At 50.3% G+C, this 26,513-nt stretch overlaps 1 protein-coding gene across 2 annotated transcripts in view; it reads right to left on the reverse strand.

The window, feature by feature from the left end:
* FGF12 (fibroblast growth factor 12) overlaps positions 1–26,513 on the reverse strand; it is a 399,444-nt gene that overhangs the window by 240,976 nt on the left and 131,955 nt on the right. The gene's annotated exons all lie outside the window — the stretch shown is intronic.

The raw sequence follows: 26,513 nt of genomic DNA on the forward strand, positions 1-26,513 counted from the left end.
TAGCATCTAGTGCCTCTCCCCAAAATACCCCCCAATTTTTAAAAGGATTGGACCAGGGCGTTCAATTCTATGAGCCCCAAAAGAAGGTGCCCCATCCTTCATTATTTTCTATGGAAGGAAGGAATTGAAAAGGTGTGCCGTCCCTTTAAATGTGAGGGCCAGCACTCCCTTTGGAGTTCAATTATGCTTGTCACAGCCTTGATCTTGGCTCCACCCCCAAAGTCTCCTGGCTCTGCCCCCAAAGTCCCCAGATATTTCTTAAATTGGACTTGGCAACCCTACCCCCAAGTCTTTAAATGCCTGGAAGTGGCGGCACTTCCGGCTATCTAAAGGCACCACCCCTCCGCCGACCAGCGGGTAAAACCTTGCGGCACACCGTCAATGGCCAGGCAGGCCAGCAGCAGCGCTGCCACTGCCCCCTCCCCCACTTCCTGGATGGGAAGGAAGTGGAGATGGGGCAGAACTGCCGCCGCCCTTTCAGGCTGCTGGCCTGCCTGGCCATTGATGGTGCACCACAAGGTTTTGCCCACCGATCAGCTGATGGGCAGCGGGGGCGCCTTTAGATAGCCCGGAGCGCTCCAGTTCTGGGTGTTTAAGTAGACTTGGGGGCGGAAGGGAGCAGGGGGTGCAGAGCTCCACAGGCCCAAGTCTGCCTAGTGTGCTATGCGTCCAAAAGCTGGTCCTGCTCCCACTGTGCCTCCCCCCACCAAGTACCAAGAATACAGAGCATCACTGCCCAACACAGAGAGTTCCACCAATTACACTGTATTGGGCTTAAAGGTGCTACCAGATGCCAGCTTTGTTCTGCTACTGTGGCTACGAGCCACTGATGGACCTCCGCTCCAGATGCTTATCCAATCCCCACTTGAAGCTGGCTATGCTTGCAGCCGCCACCCCCTCCTGTGGCAGTGAATCCCACGTGTTCATTACCCTTTGGGTGAAGAAGGACTTCTTTTCATCTGTTCTGACCTGATCCAGCAGAGCACTTCCTATATCCTCAACCCACAGGACTTGTTTGACCAGCAGCAACCCTGGAAGAAAAACGTGTCCTTACACCAGAGGAAGCACCATCTCTCCCCAGGCACTGCACATGAAAGAATCATGGTGGCCTGGTGTTGCCAAGTCCAACTCAAGAATTATCTGGGGACTTTGGGGGTGGAGCCAGGAGCAAGCGTGTGACAAGCACGACTGAACTCCAAAAGGAGTTCTGGCAATCACATTTAAAGGGACCGTGCTCTTTTTAAATCCCTTCCTTCCATAGGAAATAATGGAGGATAGGGGTAGCTTCTTTGGGGGCTCATAGAATCGGACTCCCTGGTGCAATCATGTTGAAACTTAGGAATTGTTTTGAGGAGAGGCACTAAATGCTATACTGAGAATGTGGTGCCTCTATCTAAAAAAACAGCCCCTCTGGAACCCCCGATACCCATGGATCAATTCTCCATTATACCATACGGGAATCGATTTCCATAGGGTATAATGGAGTTGCCAGCAGACATTCCCCCCCCCCCCCGCTTTCTGATGAGCCTGAAGAAGTGGAGGGCCGCAAAGCGGGGGATCTCCTGCCCCCAACTGGGGATTTAACCCCATGGCGGCCTGGGATAGAAAATCAGAAGCGATCCTGACTCAGGTTACGATTTGAGCTGCAGAACGGTCATGAGAGCATGGACACAAAAAGCCCGGTGATTGTCTCTGGCAGCACAGGCCGCAGTTCTCGAGAGAAACACCAGAGACGTCAGCCCAAAATAGCAAGGCAGGAAGTGTGGCACCCTGGAATTCCTGGTCTTCTGCCGGCAGCCGGAGGAAAGGTGGCCGGGCCCCTCAGGGGAACAAAGCCTGGGAAGAGAAGCTGCATGTCCCCAGATTCCTCACCCCCTCAACAGCTTTCTTCCAGACCCCTGGCAGAGAAGGGGGCTGGGGGAGGCTGGCGGTCAAAGCCCGCGGCTGTGTTCCCCATCCGAGAGGAACCTCGGCTGTCGGAAGAGCTCAAGCCTCAGCGTCTGGCTCACGCAGGGCCTGTGGATGGCCTGGCGTCAAATTAGCAGCCTCTTCCCAGCTCACAGCTGAGCCCTGCAAGGTGTTTCCTTGTATATCCGGCACAGCCTGCTGTTTCTCCTTGTGCAACAGGACCAGGGACCAATTGCAGGCAAAGAGCAGAGGAGCCATCAAGGAAAAGGGGTCTCCTCTGTGCAAAACGGGCGGATCCAGGCCTGCAGAGAGGAGGCTGCTGTTGTCACCAAATCTTAGGCCTCTCCTGAGGGACCGTCTGTTTATAGGCATTTGCCTGCAGAATCTCGACTTCTGGATCTATTCTGCGTGCCACAGTGAAATCTCTGTCATGACATGTAAGATACAGTTTTATCAGGCCTGCAGCTATGGGGGGGGGGGCCACCCACTCCATCCCCCCTTCCACTTATATGGCCCCTCCTTTCTCCACTGCTCTCTCTGCCACCGATTTTCCTGTGCACATGCTTCCCCTGTTTTTGCCTCTACTATAGAATCACAGAGCAGGAAGAGACCTCTAGGGTCATCTAGTCCAACCCCCTGCACAATGCAGGAAACTCACAAACACCTCCCCCTAAATTCACAGGATCTTCATTGCCATCAGATGGACCTCTAGCCTCTGTTTAATAACCTCCAGGGAAGGAGAGCCCACCACCTCCTGAGGAAGCCTGTTCCACTGAGGAATCGCTCTAACGGTCAGGAAGTTCTTCCTAATGTTGAGCCGGAAACTCTTTTGATTTAATTTCAACCCACTGGTTCTGGTCCTACCTTCCAGGGCCACAGAAAACAATTCCACCCCATCCTCTATAGGACAGGCCTTCAAGTACTTGAAGATGGTGATCCTATCACCTCTCAGCCACCTCCTCTCCAGGCTAAATATCCCCAGCTCCTTCAACCTTTCCTCATAGGACTTGGTCTCCAGACCCCTCACCCTCTTCGTCGCCCTCCTCTGGACCCTTTCCAGCTTGTCTAGATCCTTCTTAAAATGTGGTGCCCAAAACTGAAGACAATACCTCCAGGTGACAAGACCTCCAGGTGAGGTCTTACCAGAGCAGAGTAAAGCGATACCATCACATCATGTGATCTGGAACTAGACTTCCTGCTCTCCTCACTGCCCGTTTTCACCTCCCCCGCTCTCCCCGTTGCTCTCCCCACCCTTGCTGCCACACTGCTACTCTCCCCTCCACCTAAAATTTTATTCCCTGCCCCCCCTTAATATTTTCTGGCTACGGGTTTGAGTGTTACCCACTTCATTAGGCATTGCCCTAGAACAGGGGTGACCAACGGTAGCTCTCCAGATGTTTTTTGCCTACAACTCCTATCAGCCCCAGCCAACATGGCCAATGGCTGGGGCTGATGGGAGTTGTAGGCAAAAAAACACCTGAAGAGCTACCGTTGGCCACCCCTGGCTTAGAAGGCGGTGGAGCTGCCAGAAACAGGCCGGGACACCCGTCCCCCTGAGATTGGGGGATGGAGACTGGGGAGGGCTGAGATCTCAGAAGGGCACCATTCTACAGAATCCACACTCCAAAGCATCCATTGTCTCCAGGGAAACTCTGAAGACTGGGGATTAGGTATAACTCTGGGGGATCCCCAGCTCCTGCCTGGCCACCCCAGAAGAGAGGGAACCACCCAGCCTCTACCTGGAATCCACTGTGCTGGGTGTCGACGTCTGTTTCTTCAGCCTGGTTTAGGGTTGCCAATCCCCAGGTGGGGGCGGGGGATCCCCCAGTTTGGAGGCCCTCCCCCTGCTTCAGGGTCATCAGAAAGAGGTACTTTTCTGCCTTTCTCACAATAAAAGAACTCGTGGGCATTCGATGAAATTGCTGAGCAGCCAGGGTAAAACGGATAAAAGGAAGTCCTTCTTCACCCAAAGGGTGATTAACATGTGGAATTCACTGCCACAGGAGGTGGTGGCGGCCACAAGCATAGCCAGCTTCAAGAAGGGGTTAGATAAAAATATGGAGCAAAGAGAGGGAACCAGCCAGCCTCTACCTGGAATCCACTGTGCTGGGTGTCGACATCTGTTTCTTCAGCCTGGTTTAGGGTTGCCAATCCCCAGGTGGGGGCAGGGGATCCCCCAGTTTTGAGGCCCTCCCCCTGCTTCAGGGTCATCAGAAAGCAGGGGGGGGAATGGAAATGTCTGCTGGGCACTCCATTATACTCTATGGAGACCAATTCCCATATGGTATAATGGAGAATTGATCCACGGGTATCTGGGGCTTGGGGGGCTCTGTTTTTTTAGTAGAGGCACCAAACTTTCAGCAAAGCATTCAATGCCTCTCCTCAAAACACCCTCCAAGTTTCAAAAAGATTGGACCAGGAGGTCCAATTCTATGAGCCCCGAAAGAAGGTACCCTGCCTGATCTATTATTTCCAGTGCAGGGAAGGCATTTAAAAAGTGTGGTCCCTTTAAATGTGATGGCCAGAACTCTCTTTGGAGTTCACTCGTGCTTGTCACACCCTTGCTCCCGGCTCCGCCCCCAAAGTCCCCAGGTATTTCTTGAATTAGGCTTGGCAACCCTGGCCAGATTCCATCCCAAGAGTCATCAGTTTTGCCTTCCTGGATCTGACCGTGCGGCATTTCTGCTCCAGTGGTTGCTATGATCCCAAGGAGGTGGAGTACTTAACCATCCAAGGCACCAGCTTATCTCTTTCCCCTGAGAAGTTGCCTTGCGGCCGCATTCTTTTGTGCCTTGGGAGCATCAACAATGTTTACATATTAATGGCTGTCTCTTTGATATGCACAGAGACTACATGGCAGGAAAGATATATGGGTTAGTATCAGAAGTCCATATGCAGTTAATATTCATAAACCTTACAGAGCCTGACAGAGGCTTGGGGGCCAAGCCAGGAAAATGGTTTAGGCAACTTAGACTGTGCCTCTCCAGAGACCTGCTGAAAGCAGATCTTACAAATGAAAGAACAAAACCCTTAAAAGAAGCCAGAGCATGAACAAAACCCAACATACAAGCCAAGTAGCCTAAGATGACCTGGTAAAATAGTCACCGGGCCAGAAGCAGACCTTAAAAGAAGTTTTTTTAAAAGATTATTAAAAACCCATAGTAACTTACAAGCCTGAGCTAAAAAAACGTTTAGGGAATGTTGGCTCTCCAGATGTTTTTTTGCCTACAACTCCCATCAGCCCCAGCCATTGGCCATGCTGGCTGGGGCTGATGGGAGTTGTAGGCAAAAAACATCTGGAGAGCCAACGTTCCCTACCTCTGCCTGATGCCTAAAGGAAAGGCTCTGGCAGGGAGGGCAGGATATAAAATAAATAAATAAATAAATAAATAAAATAAAAGATAGGCAGGTACCAGGTGAGCCTAACAGGAGGGCATTGCACAAGCCGGGGCCACCACTGAAAAGGCTCTGGTCCAACCTCTGTGTGAGAGATGGACATGGAGCATATTGTTAGCAGAAGAAGACTGCAGATTTATATCCCGCCCTTCTCTCTGAATCAGAGTCTCACAGCAGCTTACAATCTCCTATATCTTCTCCCCCCACAACAGACACCCTGTGAGGTGGGTGGGGCTGAGAGAGCTCTCACAGCAGCTGCCCTTTCAAGGACAACTCCTACGAGAGCTATGGCTGACCCAAGGCCATTCCAGCAGCGGCAAGTGGAGGAGTGGGGAATCAAACCCGGTTCTCCCAGATAAGAGAGCTATGGCTGACCTAAGGCCATGCTAGCAGGTGCAAGTGGAGGAGTGGGGAATCAAACCCGGTTCTCCCAGATAAGAGTCCGCACACTTGACCACAACACCAAACCAGCAGATCAAAGTAGAATAAACTTCAAAACAGCCAGGCACACGCATTTAGTTTTAACAATCAATCTTTACTTGTCTAGTGCAGGAAAGGGTAACTTGGAGTTCTACAAAACAAGAAAAGGATTTAACATCCTATCTGTAACCTAACTGTAACCTAACGCTTTCTCCCCAGACCATCCCAATGGATGACACTTGCACCTTGGATCCATATCAGTCCGGCTTCTGTCCGGGCCACGGGGTGGAGACGGTGTTGGTCGCCCTCATGGATGATCTCCGGCGACACCTGGATCAAGGCGGCTCGGCGGTACTGCTGTTGCTAGACCTATCGGCTGCGTTTGATATGGTCGATCATCGGCTGCTGACCCGCCGTCTCGCCGACGCAGGAATTCGGGGGCTAGCCTTACAGTGGCTCTCCTCCTTCCTTGAAGGTCGGGGACAAAGGGTGGCGGTTGGAGGAGAGATGTCCCGGAGACACCTACTTAATTGTGGGGTGCCTCAGGGGGCAGTTCTCTCCCCAATGTTGTTTAATATCTTTATGCGCCCCCTTGCCCAGATTGCCCGGAGACAAGGGCTGGGTTGCCATCAGTACGCTGACGACACCCAGCTCTATCTATTGATGGGCGGCCGGACCGCCGACACCCCCATAAATTTGGACCGGGCGTTGCAGGCCGTGGCAGACTGGATCAGGCTGAGTGGGCTGCTGAACCCAGCGAAGACAGAGGTCCTTTGCGTAGACCGCTGCGGGCTGAGAGGGGAGATCTCCCTACCGGCCTTTGACGGTGCGTCACTGATACCAGTGCGCAGGGTCAAAAGCCTGGGAATGCTACTGGAGCCCTCCCTGACAATGGAGGCACAGATAGCTGCCACTGCGAAATCCGCCTTCTTCCATCTTAGAAGGGTGAGACAGTTGGCCCCCTTCCTAGAACGTAGCAACCTAGCAACAGTGATCCATGCAACGGTCACCTCTAGACTAGACTACTGTAATGCCCTCTACATGGGGCTGCCCTTGTGCCAAACTCGGAAGTTGCAGCTAGTGCAGAATGCGGCGGCCAGGCTGCTACTGGGACTACCTCGGTGGGAACACGTGCGGCCTGGGCTGAAGGAACTGCACTGGCTGCCAATTATATTCCGAGTTTGCTACAAGGTGCTGGTTATCACCTTTAAAGCCCTATATGGCCGAGGCCCTGCCTACCTTAGGGACCGCCTCTCCCCACACGTTCCCCAGAGAGCACTAAGATCTAGCTCCCAAAGCCTTTTAAGGATCCCTGGACCAAAGGAGGCCAAACTGAGAGTAACAAGAGAGCAGGCCTTCTCCGTAATGGCCCCCCACTGGTGGAATCAATTACCGGAGGAAGTGCGAGCCCTGCGGGACTGTAATCAGTTCCGCAGGGCTTGCAAAACCACCCTCTTTCTGCAAGCATATAAGGAGCCCTGAAAGTGATATCTAGCCATCGAAATACATCTATTGAACATAGCACCTTAATTTATTGTAGTTTTTAACTTTTATGTAACCGTTTTTAAATGTATGTACTAACTGTATTTTAAAATTGTTTTATGTATACCATGTCTTGTTAGCCGCCCTGAGCCTGCTTCGGCGGGGAGGGCGAGATACAAATAAAAGTTTATTATTATTATTATTATCTGATTCCTCTAACTACATATTGACTCTCTTAGGTCTATCTAAACAGCAGCTGCATGGAGATCTGGGGACTTAAACAAAGGGTCATAAACTGTAACCTAACGCTTTCTCCCCAGACCATCCCAATCTATTGATAACCCAATTAGGGCTTCCCCTTAAAGGTTAATATGCATATTGACGCCTAGCTTCTGGCAGAAGATACGTGCAGACTAGCGCATTGGCTCAACCACTGACGAGCTAAGTGCTAGCATGCACAAACACACAATTAATTAACTCATGACTCCAAGAAGTGAAGTTGCCAAAAACCCAACAAGAGCCAGCCTTCAGAAGAGGGTCTCAGCCGGTGGGCTAAACAGGGTAGGAGGAGACCAGCCTTCAAGGGCAGCCCTAGCGATTTGGACAGGAGGCAAGCCAGGATCTCAGCCCCCACCCCAGCCTATCACAGCTGCTGCCCCTGCCCCCAAAGGGAATGGCCATCATGAGATGAGAATCAACAGCAATGTGCTTTTCACAGGCCCCCAAAGATGTTGTGGCTCATTGTGGTGGGGCTGGGCTGAAGCCTTCCCCTCAGGCAAGAAAGGGGGATGACTGGCTACCTAAGTTGGGACTGTGCTGGAAAACTTTCTGCTTGCATTGCAGAGAGAGAGAGAGAGAGAAGAGAGAGATAGATTGATGTTAAAACCTAAAACCCCTCTGTACCTGACTGCTTGCTGAAATAAGGATTGCAAACTTCTTCGTATGCAGGGAGGGGCTATGAAGGCAATGAGAAATAACCCTTCTGTGAACATCAGAGAAGCCATGTTGGATCAGGCCAGTGGCCCATCCAGTCCAACACTCTGTGTCACATAAGAACATAAGAGAAGCCATGTTGGATCAGGCCAGTGGCCCCTCCAGTCCAACACTCTGTGTCACATAAGAACATAAGAGAAGCCATGTTGGATCAGGCAAATGGCCCATCCAGTCCAATACTGTGTGTCACACATAAGAACATAAGAGAAGCCAGGTTGGACCAGGCCAGTGGCCCATCCAGTCCAACACTCTGTGTCTCATAAGAACATAAGAGAAGCCATGTTGGATCAGGCCAATGGCCCATCCAGTCCAACACTCTGCGTCACATAAGAACATGAGAGAAGCCTTGTTGGATCAGGCCAGAGGCCCCTCCAGTCCAACACTCTGTGTCACATAAGAACATAAGAGAAGCCCTGTTGGATCAGGCCAATGGCCCATCCAGTCCACCACTCTATGTCACATAAGAACATAAGAGAAGCCATGTTGGATCAGGCCAGTGGCCCCTCCAGTTCAACACCCTGTGTCACATAAGAACATCAGAGAAGCCCTGTTGTATCAGGCCAATGGCCCATCCAGTTCAACACTGTGTCTCATAAGAACATAAGAGAAGCCATATTGGATCAGGCCAATGGCCCCACCAGTCCAACAATCTGTGTCACATAAGAACATCAGAGAAGCCCTGTTGGATCAGGCCAATGGCCCATCCAGTCCAACACTCTGTGTCACACATAAGGGAAGCCAGGTTGGATCAGTCCAGTGGCCCATCAAGTCCAACACTCTGTGTCACATATGAACATAAGAGAAGCCCTGTTGGATCAGGCCAATGGCCCCTCCAGTCCAACACTCTGCGTCACATAAGAGAAGCCATGTTGGATCAGGCCAATGGCCCCTCCAGTCCAACGCTCTGTGTCACATAAGAACATAAGAGAAGCCCTGTTGGATCAGGCCAATGGCCCCTCCAGTCCTACACTCTGTGTCACATAAGAACATGAGAGAAGCCCTGTTGGATCAGACCAGTGGCCCTCCAGTCCAACACTCTGTGTCACATAAGAAAATAAGAGAAGCCCTGTTGGATCAGGCCCATGGCCCATCCAGTCCAACACTCTGTGTCACATAAAAACATAAGAGAAGCCCTGTTGGATCAGGCCAGTGGCCCATCCAGTCCAACACTCTGTGTCACATAAGAACATAACAGAAGCCCTGTTGGATCAGGCCAATGGCCCCTCCAGTCCAACACTCTGTGTCACATAAGAACATAAGAGAAGCCCTGTTGGATCAGGCAAATGACCCATCCAGCCCAACACTGTGTGTCACACATAAGAACATAAGAGAAGCCAGGTTGGATCAGGCCAGTGGCCTATCCAGTCCAACACTCGGTGTCTTATAAGAACATAAGAGAAGCCATGTTGGATCAGGCCAATGGCCCCTCCAGTCCAACACTCTGCATCACATAAGAAAATGAGAAAAGCCTTGTTGGATCAGGCCAGTGGCCCCTCCAGTCCAACTCTCTGTGTCACATAAGAACATAAGAGAAGCCCTGTTGGATCAGGCCAATGGCCCATCCAGTCCAACACTCTATGTCACATAAGAACATAAGAGAAGCCCTGTTGGATCAGGCCAATGGTCCATCCAGTCCAAAACTCTGTGTCTCATAAGAACCTAAGAGAAGCCATGTTGGATCAGGCCAGTGGCCCCTCCAGTCCAACACTCTGTGTCACACATAAGGGAAGCCAGGTTGGATCAGGCCAGTGGCCCATCAAGTCCAGCACTCTGTGTCACATAAGAACATAAGAGAAGCCATGTTGGATCAGGCCAGTGGCCCCTCCAGTCCAACACTCTGTGTCACACATAAGGGAAGCCAGGTTGGATCAGGCCAATGGCTCCTCCAGTCCAACACTCTGCATCACATAAGAGAAGCCATGTTTGATCAGGCCAATGGCCCCCCCAGTCCAACATTCTGTGTCACATAAGAACATAAGAGAAGCCCTGTTGGATCAGGCCAATGGCCCCTCCAGTCCAACACTCTGTGTCACATAAGAGAAGCCCTGTTGGATCAGGCCAATGGCCCCTCCAGTCCAACACTCTGTGTCACATATGAACATAAGAGAAGCCCTGTTGGATCAGGCCAATGGCCCCTCCAGTCCAGCACTCTGTGTCCCATAAGAACATAAGAGAAGCCCTGTTGGATCTGGCCAATGGCCCATCCAGTCCAACACTCTGCGTCACATAAGAACATAAGAGAAGCCATGTTGGATCAGGCCAATGGCCCCTCCAGTCCAACACTCTGCGTCACATAAGAACATAAGAGAAGCCATGTTGGATCAGGCCAATGGCCCATCCAGTCCAACACTCTGTGTCACATAAGAGAAGCCATGTTGGATCAGGCCAATGGCCCATCCAGTCCAACACTGTGTCACACAGTGGCCAAAAGAACCAGGAGCCATCAGGAGGTCCAGCAGTGGAGCCACAAGGCCTCTGTACATCATACCTCCTTGACAATCTGCAAGTAGATCTGTTTTGGTGCAGGCTAAAATGTGGGAGACCCAGGTTTGAATCCCCACTCTACCAGGGAAGCTCTCCGGGTGGCCTTCACCCAATTGCACCCTCTCAGCCTAAGCTACCTCACAGGGTGGCAACTGTGAGGACTAAGAGGAGGAGGAAAGAAAGTAAGCGCATCTCAGTCCCCACTGGGGAGAAAGCTATGGCTCCCAATCCCCAGGTGGAGGCAGAGGATTCTTCCGTTTGGAGATTCTTCCACCACTTCAGGGTCATCAGAAAGCAGAAGGGGGGAAGGGAAATGTCTGCTGGGCACTGCATTATTCCCTATGGAGACTGATTTCCATAGGATAATGGTGAATTGATCTGCAAGTATCTGGGGCTCTGCGGGGGAGGTGTTTTTGAGGTAGAGAGACACCAGATTCACAAGATAGCATTTGATGCCTCTCTTCAAAACACCCCTCAAGTTTCAAAAAGATTGGACCAGGGAGTCTAATTTTCTGAGCCCCTAAAGAAGGTGCCCCTATCCTTCATTATTTCCAATGGAGGGAAGGCATTTAAAAGGTGTGCAGTCCCTTTAAATGTGATGGCCAGAACTCCCTTTGGAGTTCAATTATGCTTGTCACAACCTGGCTCTACCCCAACGTCTCCTGGCTCCACCCCCAAAGTCCCCAGATATTTCTTGAATTGGACTTGGCAACCCTTGGAAAAATAAAAGGAAGGAAAGGTCCCCTGTGCAAGAACCAGTCGCTTCCGACTCTGGGGTGACGTTGCTTTCACGGCAGACTTTTTACGGGGTGGTTTGCCCTTGCCTTCCCCAGTCATCTACACTTTCCCTCCAGCAAGCTGGGTACTCATTTTACCGACCTCGGAAGGATGGAAGGCTGAGTCAACCTCGAGCCGGCTACCTGAAAACCCAGCTTCCACCGGGATCGAACTCAGGTCGTGAGCAGAGCTTAGGACTTCTGTACTGCAGCTTTAACACTCTAACGTTTGGAGCTCCAAACGTAGAGAAGGTATTTAAAAGGTGTGTGATCCCTTTAAATGTGATGGTCAGAACACCCTTCAGAGTTCAATCATGCTTGTCACAGCCTTGCTCCCGGCTCCACCCCCAAAGTTCCTGGCTCCACCCCCAAAATCCCCAGATATTTCTTGAGTCGGACATGGCAACCCTACTAGGAACACCATAGAGACCACCAGCAAGATTTTTTTTTTGGGGGGGGGGGGTTATAAGCATTTGAGAGTCAACACTTTTGTCACAAGCAGGGGACCAGGAAGGGTGTCTACTGGCTGCCGCAACTCTGGGAAGGGTCTGTCTGGGAAAGCCCAGAGCACCTTTCCTCTGTGACCAAAGAGGAGTGCAGACCCAGGCAGTATAACAACAATAAGTTCATTGTAAATGCTCAAGAAAAAACAAGTGGGTTGTAACTTTGAATGCAATAGTGAGAATGGAAAAAGAGTAAAGGTGTTACGAAGAAATAAAAGCCCTGATGCGACTTACTATACGTTCCCTTCCTCTAATTCCAACTGACTCACCACTCTTTGGATGAGGGAACTCTTCTGACTGCAGCCTTCTCTCCAGCGCAGCCTGTCCTGAGAGAACTCTCCGCCTCCTCCATCTATGCCTTTTGTCCTTTCTCTGAGGTCCCATCTGGTCTCCACTGGGCAAGTTTTCCCTCCAAAACTTCTGCCCACCCAATCAGAAGGACAGAAGGGATCCTGGGAAATGTAGGCTCTGTAGCTACTTTAATACAGGTTTCCCTGGAGCATGTAGGCCTCGCTAGTATCATGACAGCTTCCTTCATCAGATACAAGTAGGAATGGAGACTGTCGAGTCCTCCTATCCCACACCCAAAGTGGGAGGGGTGTTTGCCTTGTACCTTTGCACCCTGACTCCCTTCTTTGCAATCCCCTCCCTCACCCCAGCCACCTTCTGACTCTGGGACTTCCATTCCTACTTATTTCTGGCAAATGGAGCACTGACTCTCCAAAGCCCATTTCACCAACATGTGGTTGGTTTCTAAGATGCTCCTGAATTCAACTCTAGCTAAAGTAAAAAGGGTTTTAGTTGATAGCAGAAGAGTTGCAGGGAAGGGGCGTAAACACAAGTCTCACCGGGGGGGGGGGGGGGGAATCCCAAAGGCCAGCTACTAAGAAGGCCTTTGTGGGGCTCCCCAACAGACTTGAGCTGCATTTATGATCCTTTATGACCCTACAGATGCCCTTGTGACAGGGGTGGCTAACGGTAGCTATCCAGGTGTTTTTTTTGCCTACAACTACCATCAGCCCCAGCCAGCATGGCCAATGGCTGGGGCTGATGGGAGTTGTAGGCAAAAAACATCTGGAGAGCTACTGTTGGAAACCCCTGCTCTATGGTTTAGTGCAGCGGTGTCAAACATGCAGTTCAGAGGCCAAATCAGGCCCCCGGAGGGCTCCTATCAGGCCCCTCAGCAACTGGCTGCCATCCGCATCCTTCTCCCTCTCTCTTGCTTCCTTCTGCATCACAGCTTGCTTTGCAAGGCTTGCTCAATTGCACAGGAGCTACAGAACAAGACCTCTGTTTTCTCCATTGGCTGAGGCTCCTCCCTTGGGGAGGAAGGGGGGGGAGGAACAGCTTGCTTTGCCAAGCTCTCTCAATTGCACAGCAGAGCTACTGAGCCAAGCCTCTCTTTGCCAAGCTCTCTCAATTGCACAGCAGAGCTACTAAGCCAAGCCTCTCTTCCTCTATTGGCTGAGGCTCCCCCCGTCCCCTGGGGAAGGAAGGAAAGAGCCAGAGCTTCCTTTGCCCAGTTCCCTGGATCCCATGGGAGAAATACAAAGAAAGCATATTTAAGACCAATAAGTTCTAACGTTTTAAGTATTTTTAAAAAATGTATTTGTGTTTGTCTTGTTCTTTATAAAAATTCTCTCTCTGCTACCTAATCTTAAATAGGTACACGCATGGCCCAGCCCAACAAGGCCTCATTTAGGTCCGATCCGGCCCTCATAACAAATGAGTTTGACACCCCTGGTTTAGTGCTTCCCAAAAATCCACTGAAAAATCAGAGCTTTCCTGCCATAGTTCAGAATGAATGAAAGCACCCCAAGTGTACTTCTTATCAGGGCCTCTCCCAGCGGAGGGAGCCAGCCCTTCTGGGACCTGGAGCCCCCAACTATGAAGAAACTTCAAGCCCAGTACTTGGGCACAGAAGCACAGTGTCATTGCTACCACATTGGTGCCATGTGCTCCTAGGAGGGCACCCCTGCGTCTCTTCCAGCTGCAGCCCTTGACTTCCAGCCTATCTCCAAGGGTGTGTCCCAAGCAGAGGATGCCGCAGCAGTCCAGCAGACAGAAGTTGCTGGGCAAGAACACAAGAACCTGCTTATAGGATGGGGGAGACTTGTCTTAGCAGTAGTCTGTGCGAAAAGGATCTAGGGGCCTTAGGGGACCATATGCTGAACATGAGTCAACAGTGTGATGTGGTGGCTGAAAAGGCCAATGCAATTTTGGGCTGTATCAACAGAAGTGTAGTGTCCAGATCACGTGATGCGATGGTATCGCTTTACTCTGCTCTGGAAAGACCTCACCTGGAGTATTGTGCTTAGTTTTGGGCACCACATTGTAAGAAGAATCTAGACAAGCTGGAACGGGTCCAGAGGAGGGCGACAAAGATGGTGAGGGGTCTGGAGACCAAGTCCTATGAGGAAAGGTTGAAGGAGCTGGGGATGTTTAGCCTGGAGAGGAGGCGGCTGAAAGGTGATCTGATCACCATGTTCAAGTTTGACACCCCTATAGAGGATGGTATGGAATTGTTTTCTGTGACCCCGAAAGGTAGGACCAGAACCAATAGGTTGAAATTAAATCAAAAGAGTTTCCGGCTCAACATTAGAAAGAACTTCCTGACTGTTAGAGCGGTTCCTCAGCGGAACAGGCTTCCTCGGGAGGTGGTGGGCTCTCCTTTCTTGGAGGTTTTTCAACAGAGGCTAGATGGCCATCTGATAGTATTGAAGATCCTGTGAATTTAGGGAGAGGTGTTTGTGAGTTTCCTGCATTGTGCAGGGGGTTGGACTAGATGACCCTGGAGGACCCTTCCAACTCTAGGATTCTAGGATTCCTGACCGTTAGAGCAGTTCCTCAGTGGAACAGGCTTCCTTGGGAGGTGGTGGGCTCTCCTTCCTTGGAGGTTTTTCAACAGAGGCTAGATGGCCATGTGGCAGCAATGAAGATCCTGTGAATTTAGGGGGAGGTGTTTGTGAGTTTCCTGCATTGTGCAGGGCATTGGACTAGACGACCCTAGAGGTCCCTTCCAACTCTATGATTCTATGATTGTAACCTCCTTGGGGCGTATCTGAACACTCCCTGGTGGCATGCCCAGTGGGGAATAATCAGAAGCCTGTGCTTTTGGTAAGGCTGGGATCTCCCCACCCCCTCCCCCCTCCCCAGCCTTCCAAGCTCACAGCAAGAAGCCCACCGTGAAGGCTGCAAGGATACAGTGCCCCTATGAGGGCAGCCCCTCCTAAAGCACCTGGAGCAGGAGCAAGAGGACGGGGGTGCACCGAGAGCGTGCATCCTGTTTTCCAACAACGCTTCTGCCAACTGACTCCACACCTGCGTCAGCAGCAGCGTCTAATTGTGTGAGCCCCGACTAATGAGCTCTGGTTCTTCATGCCAAGGAGGAAGTCCCAGGGCACCTCTCGTAGTGCAGCGTACCCTTTGATTCCTGTGGAAAACCAGGAGGAGTTTGCTTGTGAGTTCTCCCTCCAGAGATAAGAGGCTTTGTGTTAGAGCCCCGGGGCAGCCGTTGCCAGGCCAGAGACTCCTGGCCTCCAATTGCCCTCAAACCAAATCCCTTCCGAAAGGCTGCTGGAACTGCAGAGAATGAGCTCCAATGCCAGCCACAAAATGCTTCTTTTCGGCGGGGCTTATTTTTGTAGCAGGGACTCTTTTGCATATTAGGCCACACTCCCAATGTAGCCAATCCTCCAAGAGCTTACAGGAGACCCTGTAAGAAGAGCTCTGTAAGCTCTTGAAGGATTGGCTGCATCCAGGGCCTACAGCATCGGGAGGGTGGGGGGGTCTGAATTGGGCTCCCCCCTCCTAGTGCCCCAAGCAAGCACCTTGTTGCATAGGAAGGGACCTCTAGGGTCATCTAGTCCAACCCCCGGCACAATGCAGGAAACTCACAAACACCTCCCCCTAAATTCACAGGATCCTCATTGCTGTCAGATGGCCATCTAGCCTCTGCTGAAAAACCTCCAAGGAAGGAGAGCCCACCACCTCATGAGGAAGCCTGTTAGAATAATAGAAGAGATGGAAGGGACCTCCAGGGTCATCTAGTCCAACCCCCAGCACAATGCAGGAAACTCACAAACACCTCCCCCTCAATTCACAGGATCTTCATTGCTGTCAGAGGGCCATCTAGCCTCTGTTTAAAAACCTCCAAGGAAGGAGAGCCCACCACCTCCCGAGGAGGAAACCAGTTAGAATCATAAAAGAGTTGGAAGGGTCATCTAGTCCAACCCCCTGCACAATGCAAGAAACTCACAAACCCCTCCCCCTCAATTCACAGGCTCTTCATTGCTGTCAGATGGCCATCTAGCCTCTGTTTAAAAACCTCTGAGGAAGGAGAGCCCACCACCTCCCGAGGAAGCCTGTTCCACTGAGGAACCGCTCTAACAGTCATAGAATCATAGAGTTGGAAGGGACCTCCAGGGTCATCTAGTCCAACCCCCTGCACAATGCAGGAAACTCACAAACACCTCCCCCTAAATTCACAGGATCTTCATCGCTGTCAGATGGCCATCTAGCCTCTGTTGAAAAACCTCCAAGGAAGCAGAGCCCACCACCTCCCGAGGAGGAAGCCTGTTCCACTGAGGAATCGCTCTAACGGTCAGGAAGTTCTTCCTAATGTTGAGCCGGAAGTAATGTTGTAGTTTGCCTGCCTCCTCCACCTGCCGCTGCCACCCGTCCCTCCTTTCCCTTCCCTTCATGTCCCTTCGCTTCCCCTCCCCACTGTGATCACAATGCCATGCCTGGACCGTGCCGGCCATGACACTTGCACTTCTTAAGGACGCGCTGGAGAAGGCTTGGCTCCCCCTCCCTTCCGTCGCGGCTGGCAGGGCCCAGATGTGGTGCACTGTGATTGCGCTGGGGGGAGGCCATGGGAAGGGAAAGAAGGGGCAGGCCGTGTGGGGGGTAGTGACAGAGTGTGGCGGGGGGTCAATGGAGGGGGGGTGTGATGGCTGGGGGGCTGCAACAGAGCACGGTGCTACAGTGCAGTGCTGCGGGGGGCATCCTGGGGGGGCAGTGGCGTGGGGGTGCCTGCCTGGGCTGCCACGTACCCTTGGGCTGGGGCTGGCTGCATCAGGGGTGTTTGGCCTAATATGCAAAGGAGTTTCTGCTACAAAAAAGGCCCTGCTTTTCAGTCACCAGCTTGAAGAAGCCCACACTTTTCTGTATTTACACCCTGCCTTTCTCCCAAATGAAGGCCTGGAGTCGCTTACATCATTCTCTTCTGCTCTGTTTATAACCCCAACCACAGCCCTGCGAGGTAGGCGAAGAGCCCAAGCTCACCCAGCAAGCTTCCCTGGCAGAACAGGGATTTGAACCTGGGTCTCCCAGATTCTGACACTCTGACCACCTGCTGGGTGGCCCTCTGATCTGAAAAGGCCCCAACTTTTGGAGACACTGTCCAAGTCAGTCTTGTAAAATAAAAAAGGGCATCAGATCAGGCTGCCGCATCCCACATAGCCTCAGAGAGACTGTAGAACAGGGGCGTCAAACATGCGGCCTGGGGGCAGAATCAGGCCCCTGGAGGGCTCCTATCAGGCCCCCGAGCAACTGGCTCTTGTTTGCTTCTTTCTCCCTCTCTCTTGCTTCCTTCTGCATCTCAGCTTGATTTGCCAGGCTTGCTTAATCCCTCAGGAGCTAGAGTGTTAAACCTCAGTTTTCTCCATTGTTTGAGGTTTTTTCCCCAACCTGGTCCCCTGGGGAAAGAGGGAAAGAGCAGAGCTTCCTTTGCCCAGTTTGCTGGATCCCATGGGAGAGATACAAAGAAAGCACCTTTAAGACCAACAAGTGCTAATGTTTTAAGCATGTTTTAAGTTTTTTTTAAAAAAATCTTTAGTCGTGTTTGTCTGTGCCCTTTAAAAAGTTTATATCTCGGCTGGGAAATCTAAAGAAGAAGCAAGAAAATATTGGGTGAAATTGTATGCTTGGTTGGATACTCAAGACTCTTCAGATTCTCTGGCGTGAACTGACTTCTTTTTGCTTTTCCCCCTGTATTTTATATTATAAAATTTACCTTTACAGGAATTGTCAACACTATTAGATAATAACAAAAAACTTATACTATAAAATTTTGAAATGGATTATATACAGCTTAGACAAAATAATATGGGACAATTTATGTAAAGAAAATATTGTAGAATCATACTTGTGTGGGTTTTTTGAAAGTATTTTATACAAAATAAGGTCAGAGTGTATTGTGCCCTTATCCTTTTCTTTCCCCTACTCCTATCCCCCGACCTTTTTCTGAAACCAAAAAAACTTTTGAAAACTGATCAAAAGTTTCTCTCTCTGCTACCGAATCATTTGGAATCCTGTGTGCAGTTCTGGTCACCGCACCTCAAAAAGGATATTATAGCACTGGAAAAAGGGCAGAAAAGGGCAACTAGAATAATAACAGGTTTGGAACACTTTCCCCATGAAGAAAGGTTAAAACGCTTGGGGCTCTTTAGCTTGGAGAAACGTCGACTGCGGGGTGACATGATAGAGGTTTACAAGATTATGCATGGGATGGAGAAGGTAGATAAAGAAGTCCTTTTCTCCCTTTCTCACAATACAAGAACTTGTGGGCAATCAATGAAATTGCTGAGCAGTTGGGTTAGAATGGATAAAAGAAGGTACTTCTTCACCCAAAGGGTGATTAACATGTGGAATTCACTGCCACAGGAGGTGGTGGTGGCTACAAGCATAGCCAGCTTCAAGAGGGGGTTAGATAAAAATATGGAGCAGAGGTCCATCAGTGGCTATTAGCCACAGTGTGTATATATATATGTGTGTGTGTGTGTGTGTGTGTGTGTATATATATAAATTTTTGGCCCCTGTGTGATACAGAGTGTTGGACTGGAGGGGCCACTGGCCTGATCCAACATGGCTTCTCTTATGTTCTTAATCTTAAATAGGTATACATATGGCCCGGCCCGATATGGCCCAGCCCGGCTCAACAAGGTCTCATTTATGTCAGATCCAGTCCTCATCACAAATGAGTTTGACACCCTTGCTCTAGAAGGCGGCCCTGAATCTCGGGAGGTGCCTTACTCTGAGGCAAAATGTGAGCCCCTGTGGTCTGCTGGCGTCAAGCTCAGAGAAGCAGGCAGCACAAGAGTCTGGGAATTGGGAAACTGACTCCCCCAACAGTTAGTTTTGCCTTTAAAGGAGGACATCGGTGACTGCTGGCTTGGATTGGGGGCTGTGATGCTGGAGGAGGGATTCATCCCCTCCCTTCTTTGCTGCTCGCCCAGTTGACATCCCCCCACCCCCCAAATGTTATGGAGAAAAGACAACCGACACTCTTTGGCCTATGCACACAAGGGATGTCATGCCCCATGTGGCTTATGTTGACCCCAGCAAGGGGCGTTGAAGGCAAGTGAGAATCAGAGGTGGTTGGCTATGGCCTTCCTCTGCAGAGCCTTCCTCGGTGGTCTCTGTTCCAAGCACCGAACCTACTGAGCTTCTGAGATATGACAGGCTCCACCTCGCTGGCTGCCCTTTGGCCCACCTGTAGCTACTGGCCAGCATTGCCCCCCTCTAAGTCACTATTGAGGATGGGAAGGGGGGAATAAATATTTTAATTAGAGTGATTCCTCAGTGGAACAGGCTTCCTCCTTGGGAGGTGGTGGGCTCTCCTTCCTTGGAGGTTTTTAAACAGAGGCTAGGTGGCCATCTGACAGCAATGAGGATCCTGTGAATTGAGGGGGAGGTGTTTGTGAGTTTCCTGCATTGTGCAGGGGGTTGGACTAGATGACCCTAAAGGTACCTTGCAACTCTATGATTCCTCAGTGGAACAGGCTTCCTCAGGAGGTGATGGGCTCTCCTTCCTTAGAGGTTTTTAAACAGAGGCTAGATGGCCATCTGACAGCGATGAAGTTCCTGTGAATTTAGGGGGAGGTGTTTGTGAGTTTCCTGCATTAGATGACCCTAGAGGTCCCTTCCAACTCTATGATTCTATGAAATGAAGCCTTCCCTGGCAGTCTGGTTCCAATTGCCTTCCCCCCTCCCCCGCACACACCCCTCTCATAGCTTTGTAAGGTAAAATAAACACATTTGGGTGTTCTTCAGTCATGTAAGTAGTTTCATGCATAATTCAGCCCTTAATTTTTGCCAGCTGTTTTCTTGTACCAATAGAAGTTGGACCTGAAAAGTTGATATTCTGTCCTCATTACAGAAATAGCTCACTAGAGAGACAGAAGCCTGAAGTAATTCTCAGGTACCCCCCCCAAAAGTTGGATGCTTTCTCAAAGGAAAACCACAGAGGGTACTCTTTCCTAGTACAATGCTTGTGGAAGTGGCAGAGACATAGGAGTTGTCTTATTTATTTATTATTGACTCACTTATGCTATTTATAGTCCCCCTTTCCCACTGGGACTCAAGGCGGATTATACAGAGGGAGTCAAAACAATCGACCAAATGGTACATTTGATACAGTCGACCATCGGCTAGTGACGCGCCGCCTCGCCGACATTGGGGTTGAGGGGTCGGCCTTGCAGTGGCTTTCCTCCTTTCTCCTGGGTCGGGGACAGAGGGTGGCTATCGGGAGCGAGCGGTCCCGGAGGCGCACACTGGATTGTGGGGTGCCCCAGGGAGCAGTTCTCTCCCCGATGTTGTTTAACATCTATATGTGCCCCCTTGCCCAGATTGCCCGGCGGTGTGGGCTGGGTTGCCATCAATATGCAGATGACACCCAGCTCTATCTACTAATGGATGGCTGGCCCGACTCCGCTCCAGGGAACCTCGACCGGGCCTTACAGGCTGTAGCGACATGGCTCAGGCTGAGTGGGCTGAAGTTGAATCCAGCGAAGACAGAGGTCCTATGCGTGGGTCGCGGCGCTCTGGGAAGGGAAATAGCTCTCCCGACCTTTGATGGTGCGCCATTGAAAGCAGCGCACCAGGTAAAGAGTCTGGGTGTTCTACTGGAGCCTTCACTATCGATGGAGGCCCAGATAGCAGCCACTGCCAAGTCAGCATTCTTCCATCTGAAGCGGGCAAGGCAGCTGGCCCCTTTCCTTGAGCGCCGGGACCTCGCAACAGTGATCCACGCAACGGTCACCTCAAGACTAGACTACTGTAATGCCCTCTACTTGGGGCTACCTCTGTGCCGGACCTGGAGACTGCAGCTAGTGCAGAACGCGGCGGCCAGGCTGTTGTTGGGACTCCCAAAACGGGAACATATACAGCCGGGGCTACGTGAACTGCACTGGCTGCCGATTATATACCGGGTCCAGTACAAAGTGTTGGTCGTTACCTTTAAAGCCTTATATGGCCGAGGACCTGTCTACCTGAGGGACCGTCTTTCCCCATACGAACCCCAGAGAGCACTGAGGTCAACCGGGAAAAACCTAATGACTGCCCCTGGGCCGAAGGAAATTAAATATCAGAGTACCAGAGCACGGGCCTTTTCGATCGCGGCCCCCACCCTGTGGAACCGACTCCCAGAGGAGGTGCGGGCCCTGCGGAACCTTGAACAGTTCCGCAGGGCCTGCAAGACCACCCTTTTTAAATTAGCATACTCGGACTGCTAGGAAAAACGGTAACCAAGGGTCCGCCAATGCGGTCTAAAGATCTATACCGCATCACAACTGTATTACTGGATTGGTTTTAAGTTAATATTTTAATGTTTTATTGCTCTATATTGTAATTTTAAGGTTTTACTTGTTATTGTATGATTGTAGAATGTTGTTAGCCGCCCTGAGCCTGCCGTGGTGGGGGAGGGCGGGATATAAATGAAATAAATAAATAAATAATAATAATAAATAAATACATTCAGCAGCCAGTGAAATAGGATTTAGATTGTAGAACCAACCAGAGAAGAAGAAGAATAGTAGCAGTAGTCTGTGCGAAAACCATCCAGGGGTCTTAGTGGACCATATGCTGAACATGAGTCAAAGGTGTGATGCAGCAGCTAACAAGGCAAATGCAATTTTGGACTGTATCAACAGAAGTATAGTGTCCAGATCACGTTAAGTGATGGTAGCGCTTTACTCTGCTCTGGTAAGACCTCATCTGGAGTATTGTGTTCAGTTTTGGGCACCGCATTTTAAGAAGGATATAGACAAGTTGGAACGGGTTCAGAGGAGGGCAACGAAGATGGTGAGGGGTCTGGAGACCAAGTCCTATGAGGAAAGGTTGAAGGAGCTGGGGATGTTTAGCCTGGAGAGGAGGTGGCTGAGAGGTGAGATGATCACCATCTTCAAGTACTTGAAGGGCTGTCATATAGAGGAGGGTGTGGAATTGTTTTCTGTGGTCCCGGAAGGTAAGACCAGAACCAATGGGTTGAAATTAAATCAAAAGAGTTTCCGGCTCAACATTAGGAAGAATTTCCTGACCGTTAGAGCGGTTCCTCAGTGGAACAGGCTTCCTCGGGAGGTGGTGGGCTCTCCTTCCTTGGAGGTTTTTATACAGAGGCTAGATGGTCGACAGCAATGAAGATCCTATGACTTTAGGGGGAGGCGTTTGTGAGTTTCCTGCATTGTGCAGGGGGTTGGACTAGATGTCCCTGGAGGTCCCTTCCAACTCTATGCTTTTATGCTTCAAAGAAGGAGAAGAAGGAGAACTGAAGCAAAGCATGAGTGTTAAGGTGACACATGGGAATGATGCAAAATTACACAAAGAGATTCAACTTACATCAAGCTGAGCATAGTAGCACCACAGTCCCTAATCATTTGTCCAAGGAAATTTGTGAAGCTTTTAGTACAGAGCCGCCTTACTGCCTGCATTTAAAAAGCCACTCTTGAACAATTCAGTTATGCATCATTTGTGAAAATCCAGGGCCTTCCTGCTCTCCTCAGGCAGACCATTCCACAAGCTGGGGGGGGGGGCACAGTAGAGAAGGCACATTTATGGGTGATTGTTGATTTTGCCCATTGGCAGGGCATCACCTGGAGGAAATCTTGCTCAGATGAGCAAAGCTGTCATAGGCTGAAATGTATTACATATTCATTTTAAGCTTTAAAGCAATATAATTTTCCCCCTTGGGGAGTTTCAGGAAAAGAATATATTCCACTGTGACCCAAGATGCTCTGGTCACCGACCAATTACTTGAGCTGCATTTTCTGGAGGCAAAATTCCATTTGCTTGGAATACTTTGTCTGGCAGAGGGAGAACGCTTTGTGACTTGAAAACTCTTAAACCGAAATAAATCGGCCGAATATTCTTGGCTGTTTGTTCCTCTTATTAACGGAGTTACTTAACAACCAACTGTAGCTGTCCAAGTCATTTGAGGTTAAGATCTGGTTATTTGAACTACCTAGAAATCACAAAGCCAAAGTGGTTTCCTTTTTCTGAATGCATGCTATTGGAATTAAATAAGGCAGGGGTGGCCAACGGTAGCTCTCCAGATGTTTTTTTCCCTACAACTCCCATCAGCCCCAGCCATTGGCCATGCTTGCAGGGGCTGACGGGAGTTGTAGGCAAAAAACACCATTGGCCACCCCTACCATAAGGACTTCCTACAAACCTGTCCAGACACAAAAGTCTTCACCCAAGACCTCACTGCACATGTCCCCATTCACTGAGGAAGGGAACAGGGTCTTTTCTGCAATGGCACCATGCACCTGGAACTCTTTCCCTCCTAGTAGACACCCAGCACCATCTTGGTTAGGTTTCAGGCACCACACAAAAATAGGGATTTGGTTACTGGATTTTAGTCCTGGATACTCTTCTGTATTTTTGTGTTAAGTTACGCGGGTTTCTTTACTTCCTCTTTTGTTTTTGTTCATATCAGTTGCTATATATTCAGAAATATTTAAGTGAGTCGATTTCTCCAACTGCAGCTAAACTAAATTGTCAAATAAATTTTCTCACTGCTGTTTATGTTTTTGTTTTGTGTTGCGGTGGCTATTTCTTGTTGTATTATGCAAACACAAGTGGAATAGAACAAATGTAAATACATAAGATACTGACTCAATTGAGCAACTTCATTATGCTAGAAAGTCTCTCTAAAGTTGCTAATAATCTTGGGATGGCAGCTCAGTGGTAGAGCATCTGCTTGGTAAGCAGAAGGTCCCAGGTTCAATCCCCAGCATCTCCAACTAAAAAGGGTCCAGGCAAGTAGGCATGAAAAACCTCAGCTGGAGACCCTGGAGAGCCGCTGCCAGTCTGAGTAGACAAGACTGACTTGGATGGACCAAGGAGGGTCTGTTTCAGTATAAGGCAGCTTCATATTTTCATATTGTAGTTTTAGGGAGGGACGGTGGCTCAGTGGTAGAGCATCTGCTTGGTGAGCAGAAGGTCCCAGGTTCAATCCCCGGCATCTCCAACTCAAAAGGGTCCAAGCAAGTAGGCGTGAAAAACCTCCGCTTGAGACCCTAGAGAGCCACTGCCAGTCTGAGTAGACAAGACTGACTTTGACGGACCAAGGGGGTCTGATTCAGTATAAGGCAGCTTCATATGTTCACATTTCGGGGAGGGACGGTGGCTCAGTGGCAGAGCATCTGCTTGGTAAGCAGAAGGTCCCAGGTTCGATCCCTGGCATCTCCAACTAAAAAGGGTCCAGGCAAATAGGAGTGAAAAACCTCAGCTGGAGACCCTGGAGAGCCACTGCCAGTCTGAGTAGGCAAGACTGACTTGGATGGACCCCGGGGGTCTGATTCAGTAGAAGGCAGCTTCAGATGTTCATATGTTCACCACCCTTTCTTCTCCCCACAAACAGATAAAACACCTACATGGAAAGAAAATAAAAACTGGATCTTTAAAAAAAAATGTGGCGATGCAAAAACAACAACAACAACAACAAATAACCGCAACATTTAAGAGACAAACCCCCAGATAATTTGGAAAACCTGCCATTGTAAATCCTCGACTGTTTCAGTAAATGCACAAGAGAGACCTCTGCTCACGGTTCCTCATGTGGTGATAGAGCAAACGCTGCACACAAATCCTTCCCCACCCTCCACTGCGCCCCTGAATGATGCCAAGCAGAACCAAGGCAGGCAATGTCTGTTGCACATGGTCTACCTCCCCCCCCCCCCACACACACACATTGAGGTGAGCTCTACCCATAGAGCCCAAATCTGTCCCCCCCCCAGGCCCAGAGTCTCTTCCTTTCTGAAGTGCCAAGAACTCATCCCTCCACCCTCTGAAGATAACCACTGTTCTTGTTCCTTGACCCCCCCCCCCGTTCCCTGAAACTGACCTCAATCCGATACCCTGAAACAACATAATGAATGAGATGGACAAAGCAGGAGTCAAGTATCACCTTTAAGCCCAACAAAGTTTTATTCAGAATATAAGCTTCCGTGTGCTCTCTAAGTACACTTCGTCAGACAAGCGGATCAGGTACAGTGGGCTGAACTCTTCAGAAGAAAAAAAAAGAAACAGGAAGTAGGGGAGGGAGAGAGAGAGAAGAAAAAGATGTTTTGAGGCATGACTGGAAAAGCCCTAAAGATTACCCCTTCCCTTTCCTTTTTCAGCCCACTGTACCTTATCCCCTCGTCTGAAGAAGTGCGCTTTTAGCACACGAAAGCTTACGTTCAAAATAAAACTTTGCTGGTTTTAAAGGTGACACTTGACTCCTGCTTTGTTCAACACGGCTGCCCGCTTGGATCTATCTGAATGAGACTGGGTCCCGGAAGGACTCACTTATTGTTTACGAATAAGAGACCCAAAACAAGCCACGGGAAAATGCGCTGCGGAGCATGCTTCTGTTGTCAAAGAACTGTGCAAGCCGCTGAGTGACACCATGCACTGAGCAAAACAGGGAAACCCATACAACTTGAAAAACCTGTACATCTTCAGAAGGTGCTCCGATGGGAGGGAAGTCCAGAGATTTCTCCCACTGCATGGGGAGGGCTGCAGTCCCTAGGACACAGCCCACCCCACAGCCCCCACATTTCCATATTGGTTGAAAGTTTAAGGGGCCCACCAGCCAAAGTCCCTCAGAGCCAATCTACGTGTTCTGTTGGAGCCAGGAGGATTATTACAGATGCAGGGAAAGGACTCTGCGATGAGGAAGGCAGACCTTACAGACGTTCACATTTCCTCCCGGGGCCTTGCGGCCCAGGCCTTCCATGTGAAGAGCTAACGGTTGTGTTCCTGCGTCTGTGTTGACTCCGTCCTCCCTCCCTCCACTAAGAGTGTGGACTGGAGAGGAGGCAATCTGGATCAGAGGTGAACAGGACTTAGAGGAGCCCATTCCAGTGAGTAGAAACCCTGAGAGTAGGCCAGAAGCCAAGAGAGACTCTCTCTCTCTCTCTCCCGGACCCCAGTACACACCCACCGCATCTGCCAACAGGGCCTGATTCCCAGCCTGCATGCATTAGGAGATAATATGCAAGATTCCGATTGCCTAGGGGCCTCCCCAGGGCTTAATCCAGCACTGTCTGCCAAGGGGGGGTCTCAAGCCCACCAAAGCTGATGCGGGAGCCGCACTGGTCAGCCCCAAAGGCGTCCCCAGCTCCTCGGGCTCTCCTGGAGTTACCCGGCAGCTCCCCAAACCGAGGGCCTGCTCTCCGCTCTCCCTGCGCTGGATCCTTCGTCCGAGGAAGTGTGCTGAAGACAGCACGCGAAAGCTTTACGTCCTAAAGGGAAAGGGGGCTGGTCTTCAACGCGCCCCTCGACT

The sequence above is a fragment of the Heteronotia binoei genome, chromosome 6 (assembly GCF_032191835.1).
Source record: "Heteronotia binoei isolate CCM8104 ecotype False Entrance Well chromosome 6, APGP_CSIRO_Hbin_v1, whole genome shotgun sequence".
NCBI lineage: Eukaryota > Metazoa > Chordata > Lepidosauria > Squamata > Gekkonidae > Heteronotia > Heteronotia binoei.